Raw genomic sequence first — 5790 nt, forward strand, 5'->3', positions numbered from 1 at the left:
GTATGCCACATGCCTTCTCAACTCGCACTTTTTCTTTGAAACCTGAAACAGGGAGTCAATGATGTAAATACTACAACAACAACAACTTGCATTTATGTAGCGCCTTTAACAGAGTAAGACGTCACACGGCGCTCCACAAATGCTTCAGACAAATCAAATAACGCTGACACGGAGCCACATAAAAGAGAATTTACGGCAGATGCCCCAAAGCTTGGTTTTAAAGAGCATCAATTTTGATATATTTTTGAAACACCCTAGGCCAGGAATATTAATCAGTGTTTTCCCTCTAGGTCTGAAAGTTGAGAGAAGTTGACTTTTGAATTGGACCCATGGGTGTCGACTTCTTACGATTACATAGGATATTCAATGCAAAAACAGGCTATTCGGTCCAACCTGTCAATATCGACATTTGTGGTCCACTGGAGCATCCTCCCGTCTTTCCACATCCAGCACGAACAGCATAGCCCTCCATTCAGTTCTCCTTCATATATTTATCTAACCGCTACTTACATGCATCTATAATATTTGATTCAACCTGTCTGGTGGTAGCGAGTTCTACATCCTTACCACTCTCTGGCTAAAGAAGATTCTTCTTAATTCCCAATTTGATTTGTTGCTGATTTTTCTTATATTAATGGTCTCTAGTAATAAGAACATGGGACATAAAATTAGGAACAGGAGTAGGCCATATAGCCCCTCTAGCCTGCTCCGCCACTCAACAAGATCATGGCTGATCTGGCCGTGGACTCAGCTCCCCTTACCTGCCCGCTGCCAATAACCCTTAATTCCTTTATTGGTTAAAAATCTATCTATCTGTGATTTGAATACATTCAATCAGCTAGGCTCAACTGCTTCACCCCGGCAGAGAATTTCACAGATTCACAACCTTCTGGGATAAGAAATTCCTTCTCAACTCGGTTTTAAATTGGCTCCCCCGTATTTTGAGGCTGTGCCCCCTAGTTCTAGACTCCACAACCAGTGGATACAACCTCTCTGCCTCTATCTTGTCTATCCCTTTCATTATTTCAAATGTTTCTATAAGATCACCGCTCATCCGTCTGAACTCCAACGAGTAAAGACCCAGTCTACTCAATCTCTCATCATAAGGTAATCACCTCCTCTCCGGAATCAGCCCAGTGAATCGTCTCTGTACCCCCTCCAAAGCTAGTATATCCTTCCTTAAGTAAGGTGAACACAACTGCACGCAGTACTCCAGGTGCGTCCTCAACAATACCCTTTACAGTTGCAGAAGGACCTCCCTGCTTTTGCACTCCATCCCTCTCGCAATGAAGACTAACATTCCATTCGCCTTACCTGCTGCATCTGCAAACGAACGTTTTGGGATTCATGCACAAGGACCCCAAGGTCCCTCTGCACCGCAGCATGTTGTAATTTCTCCCCATTCAAATAATATTCCCTTTTACTGTTTATTTTTCAAGGTGGATGACTTCACATTTTCCGACACTGTATTCGATCTGCCAAACCTTCACCCATTCGCTTAACCTATCTAAATCTCGTTGCAGCCTCTCTGTGCCCTATACACAACCTGCTTTCCCACTAATCTATGTGTCATACTTTCCCCACAAGTGAAACCACTCTGTATCTACTCTATCAAAACCTTTCAAGATATTAAGGAGCATTATTAGTTCACCCCTCAGACTTCTCATTTCACGACACAATAAATTGAGCTTGTCGATTCTTTCCTGATAGTATACCATCTTCTCTGCATCCTATCCAGTGCCTCGCTAGTTTATTTTATAATATAGCGATGAGAATTGCACACAGTACTCCTAATGTGATTTAACTGTAGAGAATTCTATATTGGTCGGTTTTGAAACCGGCTTGGCCAGGGTGTCTTGTCCAATTAAAAGGGGCCCGCACCTCATCTTTTGAGGAGACAGTTCACAGGCATCCTGTAATAACTGAAGGCCGTTTGCTTACAGAAGCTGATTGTACATATTCACCATTATCGATCTGGGTGCACGGGCAGGACACGTCGTGACAGGGACTTATTGCAGCGTATTTCTGTATGGATGCAAAAAGCCTGAAATGGAATAGCTGAGTTGTGCTAGATGGCAGACGAGAGGTTAAGGCGATGGACTGCAAATCGATTGTGTCAATTTACATTGTTAAGCGTTTGTTGCTGATAAACCTTCCAAGCATTTGACTGAATATTACATAAATTAGGCTTTGAATCCAAATCTTATCAAAACTTTAATTTCCTGGTACCATTATGGTACATACCTTAAATAAACACCTTATCCATTATGCTGCGCGCTCACTGACTAAGTCATGGTCATTTCATACATTTTTCTTGATATGCCAACTGAATTTACTGACTGGAGAAATTGCATTAATTCCACGTGATCGGCTCGGCTCATCCTTGGGCCGAATTGCGAGTGGTGCGAGCAAATTCTGCAACTGAGTCATTTCTGTTTGATAAGGAAGGGAAAAATCCCCTTACACGTCCTGCTATACACGTGGGCACAGCCCCATTCAACTCCCATGATGCTAAATCCCCTCTTAGCGGGACTGAAGAACTATTTTCAAGAAGGAGGCTCATGGTCTGTTCAGCAGAAAGTCACTGTTCTGCGTGTTCTTTCAGCCAGCTTTCCAACTGGCATCCAACTGCCGTCCGAGCATTGCTGACTATTCCAACACAACAATATTGGAATGTCTTTACAAATCTAGTTTTGATTACGTGACCTGTATTATCAAATAAGATTTTGAAGCATTTATAGCTTTATATTGTCGTCTGTGTCGGCATCCACTTCAGGCACACTCTACCTTAAGACAACTATATTCGGTGCTGCTTTATTTCACTGCGAGCGCGAAAGGACATAACTGTGAAGATATTTGCCCCTAATTTATACCATTCCTGTCCTATAGTCCACGTCTTTCGTTATCCATTGCTGTCCTTGTTGCTGGTTAGATCAGCTCAGGCAGTCCATTAAACCTGAGAAGTCAATCAGCAAAAAACAGAGAAATACAAGAGGCAGAGATAGGGAGAGATAGAAAGAAGCATGCGAAGACAATAACAGAAAAGATCATTGCAGCTTGAGGGGAAATTCTTTTGCTCTCTTGAAATGTTGTAAAAGCGTAAAGGATAATTGGGCGACAGTTTAAAGGTGCCTCCCGCCCTGGCGGATCTCTCAGGCTCTGAGAGAGGGAAATGCAGCCCGGCAGCTGCAGCTCCTAGTTATTCAAGCACTGATCGGAGCTTTAAACAGTGTAGCGGCGAACAGGTAAACCTGAGTGGATTTCAGGCCCAAAACATTAAACCTACCGGCTATCGCAGACAGCTGTGGTTTGCTGCAAAAAATTACTTTCCAGCCTCGGAACCAGCCAACCCTGTCCTGCAGGGCTATGGGGAAAGGACGGGGGAGTGGGACTAGCTGAGAGCTAGCACACTCTCGATGGGACGAATGGCCTCCTGCTGTGCAGTAAACATTCTATTAATTTACATTTGGACTTTGATGGAACTCGAATCGATAAGTTTGAATGTTTCTATAGATCAGAATCAGCGAGAAGTCCAATGCACGAGCCATTGCAACACGGAGCACATCATTTTTAGCGAAATGTTCAGGAAATACTTGTTTCTTTTGAATGTGGTGTAGGAATTATATCGAGATAAACAATGTGTTTACATATCTTCTCTTTGAAATCGAGTGTATTTCCGGCACATTATTATTTACATCAGAGTTATTGATTAAATGTCAAAACGCCTCCACTCCATTCCACAAATATGTACAATTTTCATCCTCCGTTGCAATATTTTGTGCTGGAATAAAACAGTGAATATATAGGTAAGGTTTGGGGATACATCAATTGCACCTTCGATTACTGACGAAATGTCACAAGCAAAGCCATCAGCTGTATTAGGGGAGGCGCGAGCTCACAACCTCGGCTTTCCTGGGTGCTTATACTGTCATATAAGTACTGCGCGCTATCCGATTCCGTCGCTGGAGCTGGATGCGAATGCTGTGTGGTATTTGTGCTCCCATCATACAGCTGCCTATCGCACCTGTCTTATAATTCCTCCCCTAAAGATCTATCGACGTTGGGGTCAATTGACATTTTCAAGTTTCACATTGATCGATTTTTGTTCGGCAAGGATACGAAGATTTATGGAATCATCGCAGGCAAATGGAATTAAGAATTAGGTAAAAGGGACAGAAACGGAAACAGCTGCAAACAAACGTTGCATTTTATTCATATTTAACAGCAACAATATCCGTGCCGTGCGCAACTATGCTGTGGTCAGAGACAAACGCCCTTAGCTTACGAAACTCCCGTGGCTTTTCTGTGGCTCTCTTTCCTTTCTTCCCTTCCTCCTGCAAGCTGCCAGTTTTTAAACCTTGTTTTAAATGTTGGTCTGGCCGAGGGCATTCCACATTCTCAGAACCATCTCTAACGATTCATTGCTTGATTTCTTTGTTTGTTAATTATGAAACTCCTTGAGCTACAATGGTAGCGCTTGCGACAATACATTAAAAGGCGGCTATTGGAAACCGTTGTGATCATAGTTTCGTTTTGTACAGAATTGAACCTCTATCGCTCAAGAGGGAATGTTATATTTACGATAAACTATATCTTCTTATAAATGTTGGTTCATTCGCTCCCCAGTGACAGATGAAGAATTGTTTGATCACCTCATTTATTTCATGTGGGCAAAAGGCACGGGTATTCATTCAGATATAATCCACAGATTCACATTGAGATAACTGCAACGAGAGAGACAGAAAGCACCGTGGTACATGGCGGAATAGACAAGAGAAATTGATAAATGGAAAACGGCCTCAGACTCTGAAAGGTACAAACATCACATGCAAAAGCCTCGGCTGCTCCAGGTGAGGCTCGAACTCACAACCTCGGCATTTCCCAAGCCTGTACTGTCATATAAGTACCGCGCGCTAACCGATTGCGCCACTAGAGCTGCATGTCCTGGGGTCTATGTGCTCCCATCATACAGCTGCCTGTCCTACCTGTCTTACAAGGAAGAAGACAAAGAATCATCGATTCATTCAACACAGAAGGATGCTTTTCAACCCATCGTGTCGATGCCGGCTCTCTGCAAGAAGCCTTCAGTTATTGAGACTCCATCGATTCTCGCCATTAACGTGTTTTATTTTTTGTGTAATGTATTGTTATTTGTAATGAATTTCGGTGTCCATGCCAGAAATTTATAATATATATTTGAGCATCTAGCTCTGAGTTGTAAATTAAAATGTGTGGAACATTGATAATCAAATTATTTGTGTTCATATATGTGTTATTATGAATTTGTCTCTAAGTATCTCGGTGCTATAATTGTATTTACGTTTATTTGTGAGGTGTTTACAAGATGCAAAGATGTACACAGAAAATACATTTATAACAAACACAGATGCTCCACAATACTATTATAAATAACTATGTTGCATTCAAATACATAAATACTAAAACAGATATACAAAATATATTTATAACCCACAGAACAAATTGCAACTTAACACAGAGACACCAAAATATATTTAGAGCTATCACTGATCGAAGAACATTTTACTCTCTACGGTCCCCTGCAAAGTCTGCTGTGCCTTTGTTTCCTGTGCTTGTGCTCGGTGTAAGGGAAGGTTTTGCCGAGCCGTGGTATATCGTTTCCCAAGGTAGGGCCGAAGTGCGCTGTCTGAGGCCACGTTCACTGCTATAGTTCATATTTAATAATCGTTTGGAATTGTGTATAATGCATAATTACAACATCTACAGATGTTTCAACCTGGTACACAAATCCACTGCCAAATTAGTTCAACC

General features: G+C 42.0%; 1 non-coding gene across 1 annotated transcript; it reads right to left on the bottom strand.

The window, feature by feature from the left end:
- Window positions 1–4842: 4842 nt before the first annotated feature.
- Window positions 4843–4936, bottom strand: trnai-uau (transfer RNA isoleucine (anticodon UAU)). Its single transcript has 2 exons — window positions 4899–4936; window positions 4843–4878 (listed from the first exon to the last, which is right to left on the bottom strand). It is a non-coding gene; the product is annotated as a tRNA-Ile (tRNA).
- Between the last annotated feature and the right edge of the window lie 854 nt (window positions 4937–5790).

This window comes from Pristiophorus japonicus, unplaced genomic scaffold (genome assembly GCF_044704955.1).
Source record: "Pristiophorus japonicus isolate sPriJap1 unplaced genomic scaffold, sPriJap1.hap1 HAP1_SCAFFOLD_33, whole genome shotgun sequence".
Taxonomy (NCBI): domain Eukaryota; kingdom Metazoa; phylum Chordata; class Chondrichthyes; family Pristiophoridae; genus Pristiophorus; species Pristiophorus japonicus.